Consider the following 17,900-nt stretch of genomic DNA (forward strand, 5'->3'; position numbering starts at 1 on the left):
ACACAAGGTCCAAGGAGCGGGGCTGGCAGAGGGTGACCTGGGCCGCTGGCAGCTCAAGTCCCGTGTGTTGCGTCTGCCTGAGGGAAAGTTCACGGGCCTTCCAGGGCTGTGCTTTGCATTGGTAGCTGGACGGGTGCTGGTAACAGAGCGGTGTTCTGGCTACTGCCCAGCAGCGCTGTCCCTCTGCCATTCCTTCCCCCATCAGAGGGGATGAGAGTGGGCAGGATCCTGGCAGGGGACACAGCCAGGCCAGCGGACCCAAATCAGCCAAGGGGATGTTCCAACCATATGACCCAGATCAGATGTATAAAGTGAAGGGAGAGAGGAGGAAGGGCACCTTTTCCCCCAGAAGCTGAAGTTTCCCTGAGTGTTCCAGTTCCAAACTGTTGACCCTTTTTGGAGGCATAACGTTCTCACCCCGTAGTCTTCCAGTCATCCTCGAGTTGTAGAATTTTAGAGCAGTCAAATTAATCAAGTTCACATTTTCTAGATATTGCTGTGTCATTTCCTTGATATCCATGTGAGAGGGGACACAGTGATGGATGGGTTTGCATGGGAGCTGCAGAGCCCTGGAATGGAGAGCCTGAGTGTCCCAGCAGGATTTGCAGGAGTGTGGAGGGCAGCTGGGAAGAAGATGGTGGGCAATATTCTCCTGCCTCCATCTTCCAAGGAAGCTTTGATTCAGTCCCTCTCTGCATTGTGCCATGGGGCCTCCAGGGCACCAGGGAAGGGGCAGGAGCATCCCTGTGGTGCTGGGAGAGACACGCAGAGGGGGCCACCCCTGCCCCTGGTGCCCAGGCAAGAGCTGCATTCAGGCAGCCAAATTCATGCAGGGTCTGCCCGGGCGCTGCCAAGGACCAGTCCAGTGAGCTCCTGTCCTGTTTCACCGCTTTGTATTTTCTTTGTATTTCTTTGTATTTATTTCTTTGTAGTTATCCTTATTATTATCTTTGTATTTGTTGACCCTCAAAATGCCATTCGAAATATTTTTCCCTCAAAATAAATACTGACTTATTTTAGTGTGCTGCTTTGGACAAATTTGGAGGAAAATATCCTCTGACAGAAGGCAGGTTACAACCAGCCCTCTCCCACCAGGTCTGGGAAAAAAATATTTTCCTCTGAGGAAAGTGAAAGAGAAAAAGAACCTATTTATTTAACAAACACACAGGAAAAGGATAATAATGCTGAATACTAAAAGCTCTCACTGTGGAGAGAAACCTGGGAAGATTTCAGAGTCCTTCTGTAGGTGTGCTCTCTCTCCTCCTCCTTGGAGCTGGGTTGGTGTTCTCCAGGGCCTCGGTGGAAAATTCTCCCGGTGTGTTCTGATGTTGAAACAGTCCAGAAGAGAAGAAGGGAAAAAGCCCAAGTCCCAGGAAAACAAACTTCAACTCTCCGTCTCCCTCCGGAGAAAAGGAGCCAAAAGCGCGCTGGAAAGCAAGCAGGGCGCTCCCTCCGCTCTTCTCGCTGCCGCAGCAGAACGCAGAGGAGTGTGTGTCTGTGTCCTTGAACAACCGCTTTGAAAAGTTCGCTCGGTGTTTTCTCTCTCCCCCGTCGGGCTCAGTTTAAAGGCACACAAAGGCACAGGACTGATTTCTGGGCAGAGAGCAGCGATAGGGGATACATATCATAAAGTCACCCCCAGACAGGAATGTACGGAGCTGGAGAGCTCTACAGTCCTGTGTCTTTAGTTCCAAGGGTATGGAAGTGTCGATGGGTCCTTTGGTAATCGCACAGTTCTGGATCGGTTCCCGCCGGGTGGAGCCATTTTTATACAGAAGTCAGTGTATTCACACAGCACAGATTGTTGTGTTTTCCTGTGTATCAATTTCTGTGTAAACCTGCATCCCGTTGTACAGTTTTATCGATGTATGAATTTCTGTGTAAAGCTGCGTGGCCTTGTGTCTCGGTTTGAAAGACAGGTGTCTGCTAAGGAAGGCAGAAGCCTCCCTTGAAGTGGCAGATATAACCCCTTTCCCCCTGAGTTATTATAATTCTGAAATCAAGGGTCTTTAGGCAAAGATGTGGGAAATAGGAATAACAGTTCTTTACTATATATATATAGATAGATATATAACCAGTCAAACAAAACAACAACAGCCGTCCAGGCTCCAGCTGAATCACAAGGACAATCACAGCCAGCAGCAGTCGCCCCTGTGCAGAGGAGGAAGTAGAAGACCAAATCAGTACGACCAGTTAATGATGATGGGGAACCAGGGCCTTCACAACCAGCAGGAGAGCCAGAGCCGGAAATCATCAATGAGTCCCTGTCGTATGATAGTCTCTGTAATATGTGAAAAGACATTGTGTGAAGGGGGCGTGAGCATTATACAACCTGGCTGCTTCGGGTTTGGGACCTTATGGGCACAGGTGTGCAACTGGATAGCGGTGAGGCAAGGTATCTGGGATCGCTGACCCAGAACCCAGGCGTGGACCAGATATTTGTGTAGGAGCCAGAACCCCTTTCTCTCTGGGAGCGGCTCTTAATGAGTGTGAGAGAAAGGTTCATTCACAAAGACAGAATGCAGGAGTACCATCATAGAATGCAGTGGAAGACACTCGAGGAAGGGATCCAACAGCTAAGAGAGGTGGCAGAATTAGAGGTACTCTTTGGGAGGGATGGACAGCATGATAATGACCCCGATAAGGTCAGGTGCACAGGACAGATGATGTGGAACCTGGCAAAGCAAGGGCCATCGCAATACACCACCTTCATTGCAACGATTGATGCTGACAATAACTGAGAAACAGTGGGCTCTGTCACCAACAAGCTCAGGAATTATGACAGTATGGTCAATGGTCCGCTGAAAGCTCATGTCTCTGCTGTGGTCCAGGACCTCAAAGAGGAGATGAAGGAGATGAGGAAGGAAATGAGGGAGGAGATGAGGGAGGAGATGAGGAAGGTCAGTGTGGCACCAGTGTGAGTCACAGGCCCCCAAGTCAGAGCCCCCAAGTCCCCCAGCTAGAGAGAGAGGGTACACCCCACGAGCTGAGCTGTGGTTTTTTTCTGTGCGTGCATGGGGAAGACATGAGAAGGTGGGATGGGAAACCCACCTCTGTCCTGGCAGTGCAGGTGCGTGAAATCAATGAGGGCGGTACTAACCGAGGGGATTCTGCTAAGGTGAAAGTAGCCTCAGCTTCCCGTGACCAGCCAGGTATTACAGAAGGGAGGATGATATGTTGGATCTCCTTGAAGGGACCTCTAGCATGTGTGAGGAATGAGACAACTCTTAGTAGAAATTAAAACAATTTATTGAAACAGAAAAATTGAAAAATTGCAAAACTTAACAAAATGTAAAAATTTGGGATCCTAGTGGCTCAGGAGGTATGCCCCAGGAGCGCAGGGATTCAGGAGCTTCAGGTTTAGGCAGCTCTGAACCTCAGGTAGAAAAAAAAACTTGCAGTGCTAGGCTGGTCAAAAAGAAATATATATATTTCTAAAGGCCCCTGAAAAGGAGTAGGTTTCTCCAGCACTGAACTTAGCAAGCTGGAGGGGAAGGGAAAATGAGAGGGCGTGTCTTTCTTTTGCTCCCTTTTATAGCTTTTGCTGCGCCCACAGTCCACCCACAGTCCGCCCCTTTGGTTTAAGGTGATTGGTGTTTTCCCTTTGACAGATTATCTCTGGCTCCTCCTTGTCAGAGGGGTGGTATTAGTTGAGATAAGAGTCATGGAGCTTACGGGGGTATGGCTATGGGGGCTGGGCTGTTTGTTGCAACTGGGGTTTTTTAAATCTGCCTTGAAACCAAGGTACAAGTAAAACATAAAAAAATACATCCAACACATCCTAAAACACTTGTAAAAGTATACAGTAAACACAGGAAGACCATAAAAACTTGATCTGTGTACCTGGGCTGATGGGTTAATTTTAACATTCAATTTAAAAATATTAAGCTCAAATTAATTAAAGCACTTAATATGCAAAGACCAAGCACAAATAGGGATTTCATGTATGACAAGTCCCCCCTTTTTCTCTTATGCTCGCATCTTTGGTCTTTGCATTTAAGTGGAGGTGGATAGCTCTTCAGGGATAGATTCAAGCTCTTTAAAACTGTCCCACACTTGCTGGGCAATTTTTCTCTCCTTTCTGGTTTTCTTATTGTTACTATTATTGATATGCATAATCTTTTGAGCGAATGGTGGACGCTGCTGTTGTCCTTGAAGATCCTGGATCAGTGGCATGCTTTGGACGACAGTGGTGATTAGACGGATGAAACAAGGGATTAAACAAGGGAGAAAAATAAGTCCTGTAAGGGAAAGTCCAACAATTATTAAAGCTTTCTTCCACCATTGTCCTTGGAAAATATTTTCCCACCATTCAGAAGTGATCAAGGGCTGCCATTTCTGCACTGGAACATGGGCTAGTTTCCTGATGTTTTGGGTAATCTTGGTGATGGCTTCGCCGTGATCATCAATATGGATGCAGCAGTCTGAGGTGTTAAACTTGCCGCATACTCCACCTTCTTCAGCTAGTAAATAGTCCAATGCCAGCCGATTTTGGTACACGGCTGCTCGAGTTTGCCCTTGCTGTGTGTTAAGCAGTTCAAGAGCAAGAGAGGTCTCATTAGTGATTACCTCAATTAGTGCTTGCAGTCTGATGATCCGGTTTAGCATGTAGATGGGAGTTCGGTACCCCCAGCTCCCATCCTGTGCCCATGTTGCAGGTCCATAAGTCTCTAGGATCCTCTCGGCTGGCCACTCTTCTTCTCCCCATCTCTGGGTCCCTCCTATTACATGTCTCTTAGTACGGAAAAGTTCATCATAAAGGGAGATTCCAAGGTGGGCTCCAGCGTTTTCAGCAAGTAGGAAAAAGTTTGGTTGAATGGCTCCAAGAGTGCAGCTCCCTTTCCAGCGAGGTGGTAAGTTGGAATAAGCTCGGTTACCACAGATCCAATAGAGGTCTTGTGGTGCTTCCCAGAAGTGGGGTTGTATACTTGCTGCTGTGATCCAGTACTTGGAAATTTGTGGCAGGACAGAGTATGGATTTCCTTGATCCCAGCACTGCCAGAGTTTTTTAACAGGATTCAAAATGCAATTTTTGTTTTTAACCTTTTCTGCAGACCAGAATACATCTGGTTCTTGAGGTATCCACCAGTGTTTTTGCCCATCAGTTACCAGGTACCTTTTGCATATTGTCTCACCAACTTCTTCTAAAAATTTTCTTCCTTTCCTCCAGATGCATTCTTCTCCAATAGCAGTATTGCTTAGCAGCCAGGTTTCATTGTCATGTCGGGTTGTGGGGGAGAGATTACTCAGTCGGAGTAAATCGGGGGGTCCAAGACTGACTCCCCGCCAAGGCCAACTCTCCGATTCTAAAGTTCCTCCGCACACCCAGCAATTTGTTAAATTTAGCTGTTGTCCAATCCTTTCTGCCAGGTCAATAAATAAGTTTTTCCTTGACATCAAAGGATTGTTTTCTTTTTGTTTTTCCTTTTCTTCTATGACCACCTCTTGGATCAGGTCAGTGTCATAGGTCTTTCTTTTTAACAAATCTTCTGTCTTGGTTATGTATCTAAAATTGAAACAGAGCCAATCGTCTTGGGAGGGGCACTCTCCCTTCTGCTTATGTATTTGGGTGCCAATGTTTTTGCCAATCCAATACTTGTGACCTTTTTCCGAGCAGATACTCAACCCTGTTATGTTGTAACAAGATGGATTAACATAAGTATGTGCTCGGAAAAAGTGTCGAATTTGGAATGAGCCTCCTTGTGCCTGGTACACAGTTTTGTAACATCTGTTACAGCGGCTGTCGGCTGCTTGTGTAAAGGGAGGCCAGAGGACCCAGAGACAGATGACATTTAGTAGCAGGATGTTGCTCACTTTCCCCTTTAGGCATACCCGAGAGAAGCTGTCAGCATTTGGGTTGCCTCTGCTGGTGGGGCTTGTCATCTTTGCTTCTTTCGTCCTTTCTTTAGGCTTCTCACCTTCAGATGGTTCTTCAGTGATCTCAGGCTTCTGGAAACTCATGGTTATTTTAGGGTTGGCCTTGTCAAAGATTAGAGTTATCGTGCCCGTAATTTTGGAGTCTGATTGGACTGTTATTGAAAGAGAATGCTGGCTTCAAATGGAGCCTTACTATACAGTTGATATGACAATATGGTTGTGTGAAGGCAGAATCTGTAAAAGGGAATAACAAAGAACAGAATTAACAGCAAAATATTTTCAACTTAATTTAACAACTTGTAGCTAGCACTTATTACTGAGGTATAACTGGGGAAGAACTGGGAGTACAGGATTTTATTAACTTGGACTGAGGGATGCTGAGTGGAGCTTTCAAACAGGGTGTTTAGTTTGATGGTTTGTCTGGAGGTTTCTTTTCTTCAGTTGGTGCTGTTACTGGACCCTTCACCCTCTTGACATGCGTCCAGCCCTTTTCAAATGTCCGGACAGCTGTTTCAGTGGTTAGCTGGACCTGAAATGGAGCTTCCCAGGATGGGGTTAATGACTTTTCTTTCCAGGATTTTATTAACACCCAGTCACCTGGATTGATGTGATGTAAATTAAAATCAAGTGGGGGAGTTTGTGGTAGAAAACCTCTTTCCCTTAGCAACTCTAGATTTTTGGCAATTATCTGTACATATTGTTGTACATTGGTGTTTCCACACTCTTTCACATTTAGCTCTTGTGGTGTAGCAAGGTAGGGCAATCCATACAACATCTCATATGGTGAACAACCCAAATCAGATCTTGGCTGCGTTCTAATTCTAAGAAGAGCAAGTGGAAGGCATTTTACCCAGGTCCATTTTGTTTCCAGCATTAATTTTGTGAGGGTGTTCTTGATTGTCTGGTTCATCCGTTCCACTCTCCCAGAGCTCTGTGGATGCCACGGGGTGTGTAATCTCCAATTTGTTCCTAATTGCTGAGCCAATTGTTGTACAATTTGGGAGGTAAAATGGGTACCTCGATCTGAATCTATGCGGTGGACTATCCCATAACGGGGGATAATTTGCTCGACGATCACCTTACTCACTGTCTGGGCTGTTGCATTGACAGTTGGAATAGCTTCCACCCAGTGAGTAAGGTGATCAACGATTACCAATAGGTATTTCCACCTCTGGACAGGAGGCATTTCTGTAAAGTCAATTTGAATATTTTGGAAAGGCCTGATTGCTAATTCAATTCCTCCGCCAGTGTTCTTTTTCATTACCTTTTTGTTAACTTTTTGACAGATTACACAGTCCCGGGTTATTTGGTTGGCTATTTCATAAACACCAGTGCATCCAAAGGTTCTGAGATAGTGATCCGCCAGAGCCTTTGAACCCCAATGATTGCATTGGTGGATATTTTGTAGAATTTCTCGGGTTAAATTTTTGTTTAAAATTTGGCGTTTATCTGGTAAATACCAGCGGCCTTGAGAATCCTCATTAGCACCAATTAAAGCTAATTTTTGTTTTTCCTGATCAGTAAAAATGGGCGTGGGTAAAATGTTAGTTTGTGGAATAGTGTCAGTTGTGGTGGTGTTAGTTGGAAGTTGGTTCACTTCCATCACTTTTACCTCTTCTTCCACTGCTGCTTCTTTTGCTGCCAAGTCTGCTAGGTTGTTCCCTCGAGCTTCTTTTGTGGTTCCTGATTGATGACCTGGAATATGCACCACTGAGATCACCTGAGGCAGTTGCAGTGCTTTTAGAATTTTTAGGATCAATTCCTTATGTTGGATATCTTTCCCTTTGGTATTTAGGAACCCCCTTTCGGACCAGATTTTTCCAAAGGTGTGGACTACGCCATAAGCGTATCTGGAGTCAGTGTAAATGGTCCCGATGCTTCCTGCTAGTCGGTGGAGTGCTTTTTCTAGGGCATAGAGCTCACAGACCTGAGCTGACCAGGTCGGTGGCAATTTGCCCTTTTCTAGCACACACATTTGGTGTCCATCGACCACTGAATAGCCAGAGCATCGTTTTCCATCCACCACTCGAGATGACCCATCAATGAAGAGAATGTCCCCTTCCTTGAGGGGGCAGTCCACCAGGTCCTCTCTGACTTTTGTTTGGATGTCAATTATCTCAATGCAATTGTGTTCAATTTCTTTCTCTGATGGGGTCCCATAAAGAAATTGAGCTAGATTTTGGTGTGTACACACAACTAACCTCAGGTGGTCTGAGTGCATGAGAATGGCTTCATATTTGACTATTCTTGGGTCAGTTAACCACTCTGCAGCCCTGTGAGCTAAAATGGTTTTGATTGAGTGTGGTGTATGCACTGTCAAGTCTCCACCAAAAATGAGTTTTTGACTCTCCGAGACCAGAATGGCTGCTGCGGCGATGGACTGGATACAGACGGGCCATCCTCTGGACACTGGATCCAGTAATTTGGAAAGAAAAGCAACCGGCTTCCTGACTCCACCCCACTCCTGGGTCAAGACGCCATAGGCAATTCCCTTCTCCACATTAACAAATAGATCGAAGGGCTTTTCTAGTGAAGGGAGGCTTAAAACAGGTGCTTTTGTTAATTTCTCTTTCAGATTTTGTAATTTTTGTGTGTCTGAATTAGTCCAATTAAAAGGTTCTTCTTCCATTAGTTTTTCATATAAAAATTTGGCAGATTGTGAATACTGATCAATCCACGGTCTGCAGTATCCAAATAGGCCTAATAATTGCCGAATTTCTCGTTTTGAAGTTGGAGGTGGTAGATTTAGGATTCCTTCTACTCTTTCAGCAACTGAGTTTTTTTGTGCCATGGCCAATTAGATGTCCCAAATACTTCACCTCCTGTAGCACAAATTGTAATTTAGGTTTTGACACCCTCAGCCCGTTCCTCACTAGAAAATTCAGTAACTGAATTGTAGCAGTTCTTACCGTAGACTCCTGTTCCCCAGAGAGGAGCAGGTCGTCTACGTACTGGGTTACCTGAATCCCTTCGGGTGGAGAAAAGGAACTTAGCAAATCTTCTAGCGCTTGGCCAAAGAGTGTGGGTGCCTCGGTGTAACCTTGAGGCAGGCGAGTCCAGCGCAGCTGCTGCTTCCGTCCAGTGTCTGGATCCTCCCAGGTAAATGCAAAGATGTCTCTGCAATGAGAATCTAGAGGACATGACCAGAAAGCATCTTTAAGGTCAATAACAGAGAACCAGGCATGTGCTGGGGGTACCCGACTCAGGAGTGTATAGGGGTCCTGCACCAGTGGGTACCTGGTTTGGACTCTCTTATTGACCTCACGCAGATCTTGTACAAGCCGGAATGACTTATCTGGTTTCTGGACAGCCAAAATTGGAGTGTTGTAACTGGATTTGCAGGTCTCAAGAATTCCATCTTGTAATAAGTCCATGATAACAGGCTTCAGGCCTTTTCTTTTGTCCTTGGAGAGGGGATATTGTGGTACACGTACTGGCTGGCTATTTGGGAGCAACTCAATTGTTAGAGGTGTGATGTCCATTTTTCCCCGGTTGCCAGGTTTGGCCCACACTACCGGGTCAATGTGTTGCTCATCTACTAAAGATAAAACAAACAATTTAGTGGTCATTTTTCCACCTTGCGGTACCACCCCAACCCTCAGAGGCATTTGGAAGTCACGTCCTAAAAGATTGATCCCAGCTTGAGGTAGGTATAGCACATCCCCTGTATGGGTGCGTCCTTGTATGGAAAAGGTTACATTTTTAATTACAGGAACAGCAAAGCTTTCACCATTAGCACCATATATATCTAATGTATCTTGAGAAATAAAACATCCTGGAAGTGTTTCAGTGACACAGGTTCTTTCAGCACCTGTGTCCACTAAAAACTCCATTTGTTGTCTCTGGGATCCAACTTCTAATTTTATCAAGGGCTCTTTAAGATGTTTTTGCCCCAGAGAATAAAGCCCCTGACCCCTTCAGTTGTTCAAAATTTGTCCCTCCATTTGAAGGACTCCTTGATCTCTCTGCTTTTTAAAACAGTACCACTGCCCGTGGCCTGGTTTATTACAGTATGTGCAAATTAACCTCTCAGGTCTTTGAGCAGTTGTGGTAGATTTTATATTGCAAGCACAAACTTGTGGCTGTTGCTGAGGGCAGATTTGGGTTTGCTGTTGTGGGATGCCCCTTTGGGAAGTTCTTTGTGTAGGAGGATTGTGGATTGGAGCACTAGTACTGTTATTCATTATTCGGCTTTTAGCCTTCATCCTCTCTTCATCCCTCCTAACAAAGACTTTTTGGGCTTCCTCCAGTAATTCATCTAGTTCCCTCTCTGGCCATTTTTCCAATTTTTCCAATTTTTTCCTGATGTCAGGCCAGGAGTGAAGCACAAAATGTACCTTTAGCATAGTTTTGCCTCCCTCACTGTCTAAGTCAATGACAGAATAAAGTTGAATGTTATTCCTTAACCGAGCCATCCAAGCTGTTGGGGACTCATCCTTTTCCTGTTCCCCACAAAATGCTTTTTTCATATTATTAACTCGAGGAACAGCTTCTCTAATCCCTTTTATAATTAAATTTCTGTAGTCTTTCATGTTCCTCCTGCCCTCTTCTGAATTTGGGTTCCATTCAGGGTCTGTCAGTGGTAATTTTTGTTCTCCAATTGGGCCCTGATTAGAATTATTTTCTGTCCCAGACTGTCACTCCTGCAGCTCTAATCAATTTTCGTTCCTCAATGGTGAATAAGGAGTGTAGGATGGATTGTATCTCTCCCCAATTATAAATATTAGGGCCGAGGAATTGATCAAATTGGTCAGCTAGACCAATTGGGTCAGCCATCAGGCTTTTCATTTCTTTTTTAAATTCCCGTACCTCAGATGAAGCTAGAGGTACAACTACATAACCAATTCCTCCTTGAACATTTCCCATGGGTACCTCCCTAAGAGGTAAAATTTTAGACTCATGGGGAGTGCTAAGGCAGGTGGGACAGTCAGGTGTTTTAAATGATTTCTTTCTAGTGCAAGATGCTGGGCCATCCTGGCTAGAAGAAATCCTTTGTCCGGTTGTCTTTTTGTGAGAGCAGGAAGGAACAGAATTTTCTTTTTCACTTTCATTCTCATTTTCTGAGTCCCTTTCGATTGGGTGGCTTGATGAAGGAAGGACCCTTTCTTGTTCAATTTGGACCCTCCTTTCTGGAGGAGTTACTGGAGGAAGGTAGTCTAGGGGGTCCCACTTTGGTTTATTTAATTTAGGTTTTTGTTTTTCTTTCTGTTTGTGTTCTTCTGCAATGGAAAAAATTTGGTTTGAATTTTTATTAAGTCCAATTGAATTAGATTTAGTTTCCTCTTCCAATTCTATTTTCTTGCCTTGGTCTTCATTTTGTTTTTGCCAATAATTTAACCAAATTTTAGCATAGTCTAATTCATCAGAATGTTTTGGAGCTTTGTAATGTACATAAGAATGCAAAGCCTCACAAAGCCATTTTTCAGAAGACCCATACTTGGGCCATTTAAGCCCATCTTTGTTAATTCTATGTTTTGGCCACTTAAAAACACAGTACCTAATCATTTGGCACTGGTCTTTTTCTTTAGTTAAAAGATTTTCTTCCCACTTTAGGAGCATGTGTCCTAATGGACTCTCTGGGAAGATTTTGTATTTCTTCATTAGGTCTTTCTTTTTGCTATTTGCTTGTCCCATTTTGTTACTGGGAAGCAAACAAGTAGCTTGTGCAGAAGAAAAAAAAAATTTTTTTTTTAAATAAACCAAAGTATTATATTATATAAAACAATTAGAATATTGTAGAAGGAGATAATATTACAAAATAACCTAGAATCAATACACTATCACAATAAAAAAATACAATGATAATAGATTTATAAGCCTAAAATACAATACAACTAATGTAGAGAAAAGTAAGTAGGAATAATAGATGTATAAGGTAATTAATGATGGTGAATCTGTGGAAAAAAAATTAAATATGGTAGGCTGGTGAGAAACAAATATGGTGCAAAAAAGAACTTTAATTTTAATAAGAATAATTAATGTGTATTGAAATTGTTTAAAGTATAACTGAAATTTAGATGGCTATATATATATAATACTTAAGAAACAGGAGTTGTCTTTATTAGCAAAGGAGAGATAAATTTAAAATATTTATAATCAAATTAAAGGAAAAAGATTATAATAAATAACACAAACAGTAATTCAAAATATCAAAGTGGTGTCTTATGATTAAAGCAAATAAAGCAAATTACAACTATAATCCAATAACTCAAACACTCCAAACTAACAGAAAGTATAAAGGTGCTAGATAGCACTGACTACAAGAGTGCAACTAAAACAAGTTCACACAAGCACTTAGAACAGCAAAAGGGGTGCAGTTCAAATTAAAAGGACACAAAATGGCGGCTGCCCCTGCCGAAACCCGAAATTTCAAAATGGCGGCCGACCACGCGGCCGCTCGAAATTTCAAAATGGCGGCCGACCACGTGGAAACCCGAAACTTCAAAATGGCGGCCGACCACGCGGCCGCTCGAAATTTCAAAATGGCGGCCGACCACGCGGCGGCCGACCACGCCAAAGTTCAAAACTTCAAAATGGCGGCTGCCCCCGCCGAAAAGAAGAAAAGAAGGGGTTTAAAATGAGGTTTCTCCTCAGTCATAGACTCAAGGAGACTGAGACACTAATAAAACTGAATTTGGGGCTGCGCACACCCCTAAAACGTGGAAACCTCCCCCCAGAAAGGCTGATCACCACACTCGATCCTCCCCTCTGTGTCTCTAAAGGGTGATCCCTCGTGGTGCCCTTAAAAATGAACCCTTTCAAGCACACTCTCACACACACACTGGGGGCGGCCAACCCCCCCACACACACTCTCACAAAGGAATTCCACTCGGAGGTTCCCCAAAAACTAATAGCCCTTAAAAAGGGTAAGTCCCTAACTAAGTTCCCTTTAAGAAGGGTTCAAGCCTTACCACAAAGTCCTTCTCCACCGGAGGTGTCCTTTCTCCACTGCAGTAATCCTTGTGGGAGCCCAGAAAATCCAAGGGAAAAAAACCCAAAAAAATCGCAAAAATTCAAAATAGTAAAATTAACCAAAATACCTGGATTTTAGGGCAAAAATAGGATCCCGGACGAGTTCCCAAAAGAGTTGTGAGGAATGAGACAACTCTTAGTAGAAATTAAAACAATTTATTGAAACAGAAAAATTGAAAAATTGCAAAACTTAACAAAATGTAAAAATTTGGGATCCTAGTGGCTCAGGAGGTATGCCCCAGGAGCGCAGGGATTCAGGAGCTTCAGGTTTAGGCAGCTCTGAACCTCAGGTAGAAAAAAAAAACTTGCAGTGCTAGGCTGGTCAAAAAGAAATATATATATTTCTAAAGGCCCCTGAAAAGGAGTAGGTTTCTCCAGCACTGAACTTAGCAAGCTGGAGGGGAAGGGAAAATGAGAGGGCGTGTCTTTCTTTTGCTCCCTTTTATAGCTTTTGCTCCGCCCACAGTCTGCCCACAGTCCGCCCCTTTGGTTTAAGGTGATTGGTGTTTTCCCTTTGACAGATTATCTCTGTCCACCAATGGCTCCTCCTTGTCAGAGGGGTGGTATTAGTTGAGATAAGAGTCATGGAGCTTACGGGGGTATGGCTATGGGGGCTGGGCTGTTTGTTGCAACTGGGGTTTTTTAAATCTGCCTTGAAACCAAGGTACAAGTAAAACATAAAAAAATACATCCAACACATCCTAAAACACTTGTAAAAGTATACAGTAAACACAGGAAGACCATAAAAACTTGATCTGTGTACCTGGGCTGATGGGTTAATTTTAACATTCAATTTAAAAATATTAAGCTCAAATTAATTAAAGCACTTAATATGCAAAGACCAAGCACAAATAGGGATTTCATGTATGACACATGTATGCCCAGGGAAAGAATGATAACCAGGTCTAGAGGGGCCCTGCCTCTAGCGAGGAGGCGGTACGGGAGGACCAGCTTTTCTGGACGGTGTGGATCCAATGGCCTGGCACATCAGAGCAACAAAAATATGATGCATTGGTTGACACTGGAGCACAGTGTACTTTAATGCCCTCGGGACATGTGGGGGAAGAACCTGTATCCATCACTGGGGTGACCGGGAGATCACACGATTTGACGTTGTTGGAAGCTGAGGTGAGCCTGACTAGGAAGGAGTGGCAAAAGCATCCGATTGTGACTGGCCCAGAGGCCCCGTGTATTCTGAGCATAGACATCCTCCGGAATGGCTATTACAAAGACCCGAAAGGACTCAGGTGGGCATTTGGGATTGCTGCTGTGGAGGCAGAGGGTATTAGGCAATTGAACACCCTTCCTGGACTATCAGAAAATCCCTCTGCAATTCGTCTCCTGAAAGCGGAAGAGCAACGAGTGCCAATTGCCACCTCGACAGTGCACGGCCGGCAGTATTGGACAAATCGAGATGCTGTGATCCCCTTCCACAAGATGATCTGCAAGCTGGAGAGCCAAGGGGTGGTCAGCAAGACCCACTCACCCTTCAACAGCCCCATCTGGCCTGTGCGCAAGTCTGATGGGGAATGGAGATTGACTGTGGACTATCGTGCTTTGAATGAGGTGACTCCACCATTGAGCGCTGCTGTGCCGGACATGTTGGAGCTCCAGTACGAGCTGGAGTCCAAAGCAGCAAAGTGGTACGCCACTATTGACATTGCTAATGCATTTTTCTCCATTCCTCTGGCAGCAGAGTGCAGGCCTCAGTTTTCCTTCACCTGGAGGGGTGTGCAGTACACCTGGAACCGACTGCCCCAGGGCTGGAAGCACAGTCCCACCATCTGCCATGGACTGATCCAGGATGCACTGGAAAAGGGTGAGGCTCCAGAACATCTGCAGTACATTGATGACATGTATGTGGGGGAACATGGCTTCGGAGGTATTTGAGAAAGGAGAGAGAATCATCCAAATTCTCCTGGAAGCCAGTTTCTCCATCAAGAAGAGCAAAGTCAAGGGACCTGCCCGAGAGATCCAGTTCCTGGGAGTAAAGTGGCAAGATGGACGACGTCAGATTCCCACCGAGGTCATCAATAAGATCACAGCAATGTCTCCACCGACCAACAAGAAGGAAACACAAGCTTTCCTAGGCGCCATAGGTTTTTGGAGAATGCACATTCCTGAGTACAGCCAGATCGTGAGCCCTCTCTACCTGGTTACCCTCAAGAAGAACGATTTCCAATGGGGCCCTGAACAGCAGCAAGCCTTTGCCCAGATCATGCAGGAAATTGCTCACACTGTAGCCCTTGGCCCAGTCAGGACAGGACCAGAGGTGAAAAATGTGCTCTACTCTGCAGCCAGGAGCAATGCTCTGTCCTGGAGCCTCTGACAGAAGGTGCCTGGTGAGACTCGGGGCTGACCACTGGGATTCTGGAGCTGAAGGTACAGAGGGTCTGAAGCCAACTACACTCCCACAGAGAAAGAGATCTTGACAGCTTATGAAGGAGTTCAAGCTGCCTCAGAAGTAATCGGCACAGAGGCACAGCTCCTCCTGGCACCGGTGCTGGGGTGGATGTTCAAAGGAAAGGTTCCTTCCACGCATCACGCCACCGACGCTACTTGGAGCAAATGGATCGCCCTCATCATGCAGCGCGCCCGAATTGGAAACCTGAATCACCCTGGGATCTTGGAAATAATTACGAACTGGCCGGAAGGTGAGACTTTTGGGTTATCTTCTGAAGAAGAAGAGGAGCAGGTGACGCGTGCCGAAGAAGCCCCACCATATAACGAGCTACCAGAGAGTGAAAGACAATATGCCCTCTTCACTGAGGGTTCCTGCCGAATTGTAGGCACTAGCCGGAAATGGAAGCCGCTGTATGGAGCCCCACATGACAAGTTGCACACGCTACTGAAGGAGAAGGTGGATCGAGCCAATTTGCTGAATTCAAAGCTGTCCAATTAGGTCCTGACATTGCTGAAAGAGAGACGTGGCCAAAGCTCTACCTCTACACTGATTCATGGATGGTAGCCAATGCTCTGTGTGGTTGGCTGGAAAGGTGGAAGAAGGCAAACTGGCAGCGCAGAGGAAAACCAATCTGGGCTGCTGAGGAGTGGAAAGGCATTGCCATTCGGGTAGAGAAGCTATCCGTGAAAGTCCGTCATGTTGACACTCACGTCCCCAAGAGCCGGGCTAACGAAGAACATCGTAACAACAAACAGGTAGATCAGGCTGCGAAAATAGAGGTGTCCCAGATAGACTTGGATTGGCAACATAAAGGGGAGCTGTTTCTAGCTCAATGGGCCCATGATGCCTCAGGCCATCAGGGCAGAGATGCCACCTATAGGTGGGCACGAGATCGAGGGGTGGATCTAACCATGGACAGTATCTCCCAGGTTATCCATGATTGTGAGACATGCGCTGCGATCAAGCAGGCCAAGCGGGTGAAGCCCCTGTGCTATGGTGGGCAATGGTCCAAATACAAGTGTTGGGGAAGATGAAACAGGAAAGCCTTATAAATATGATTGCCTGACAAAAGATTTTGGGAATATGAAAACTATAAGCGACATCAAAATGAAAGCCACCTTTGAGATACCAAGCCTTAGTTACTGAACAACTGGAAAACAATGGTCTGGCTGACTGAAGGTAATCCCCTCTTGATTGAACAATACCCTCTGCTTGCAGACAGGTCCAAGGGTCAGAGCAGACCCTACTAGCTCAGCAGAAGGGGTCCAAAGAGTAGTTTTTAGGAGTTAAAATGTGACATTCTATGGTAATGTAATAACTCTTATAGGCTGTATGTAAATGCTATAGGATTTGTACCTTGTACTATATTAGCTAGTGAGAATTAGAATATTCAGTACAGAAGATGATTTATTGTATTGCAATGGGGACGTCAGTCTCTTTTTACTCTCTCTCTCTCTCTCTTTTACTTACTTACTCTGCTCTCACCTTGGGCCTGCTCTGAGCTGCGGCTGGCAGCTCCAAGAAGTGCCCCTGCACCCACGCCCTTTGCAATAAACCGCGTGTTCCAGGATCTGACTTCAGAGATCTCTCGTCTCCGTCCGTCCCGACCGTCCAACCCCCCCAAGATCCTACAACAAGTATGGGGAGGCCTGGCAGATTGATTACATCACACTGCCTCAAACCCACCAAGGCAAGCGCTATGTGCTCACAATGGTAGAAGCCACCACAGGATGGCTGGAGACCTACCCTGTGCCTCATGCTACTGCCCGGAACACCATCCTGGGCCTTGAAAAGCAAGTCCTTTGGAGGCATGGCACCCCTGAGAGAATTGAGTCTGACAATGGGACTCATTTCAAGAACAGCCTTATAAACACCTGGGCTAGCGAACATGGCATTGAGTGGGTGTACCACATCCCTTACCATGCACCAGCAGCTGGGAAGGTTGAGTGGTGTAATGGACTGCGTAAAACAACCTTGAAGGCACTGGGTGAGGGGACTTTCAAAAACTGGGAGGTGCATTTAGCAAGAGCCACCTGGTTAGTTAACACCCGAGGCTCCACCAGCCGAGCAGGCCCTGCCCAATCTGAACCCCTACAAACAACAGACGGGGATAAGGTTCCAGTGGTGCACATGAGAGGTATGCTTGGAAAACCTGTTCGGGTTAGTTCTGCCTCGAGCAAAGAGAAACCCATCTGCGGGGTTGTCTTCTCTCAGGAACCAGGTTGCACCTGGTGGGTGATGCAAAAGGATGGAGAGACCCGATGCATACCTCAAGGGGACCTTGTTTTAGGATGAACTACCCATGGCTCTGTACTTGAATCAGTATCAGCATGTATATACGTATATAATTCGGGTGATGCATGTGTGTGTATGGTTAAAAGAGTTCAGTTTCATGTATCATGTTAGAATGGGAAAAATTTGGGGTGGATAATGTTGGGGTTTTAGGAGTTCTCGTCCTATTTTCTTTTTCTCTTAAAGGAATTTTCCCCATAGATGTTGCCAGGGGGACAAATTACTGGGGGCTTAAGGAAAACAAAGGACCTGGCCATAGGAGGAGGTGTGCATCTCTTCCACCTAAGTTTGTGGGCAGTCAGTTCCCGGCGTTTGGACATAGAGAGAAAGAGGCTGCTTCTTCAGCTGCTTTCTT

At 45.3% G+C, this 17,900-nt stretch overlaps 1 pseudogene; it reads left to right on the top strand.

Annotated features, from left to right (window-relative positions):
• Positions 1–17,900, top strand: part of LOC138102437 (uncharacterized) — a 705,988-nt pseudogene that overhangs the window by 216,851 nt on the left and 471,237 nt on the right.

The sequence above is a fragment of the Aphelocoma coerulescens genome, unplaced genomic scaffold (assembly GCF_041296385.1).
Source record: "Aphelocoma coerulescens isolate FSJ_1873_10779 unplaced genomic scaffold, UR_Acoe_1.0 HiC_scaffold_75, whole genome shotgun sequence".
NCBI lineage: Eukaryota > Metazoa > Chordata > Aves > Passeriformes > Corvidae > Aphelocoma > Aphelocoma coerulescens.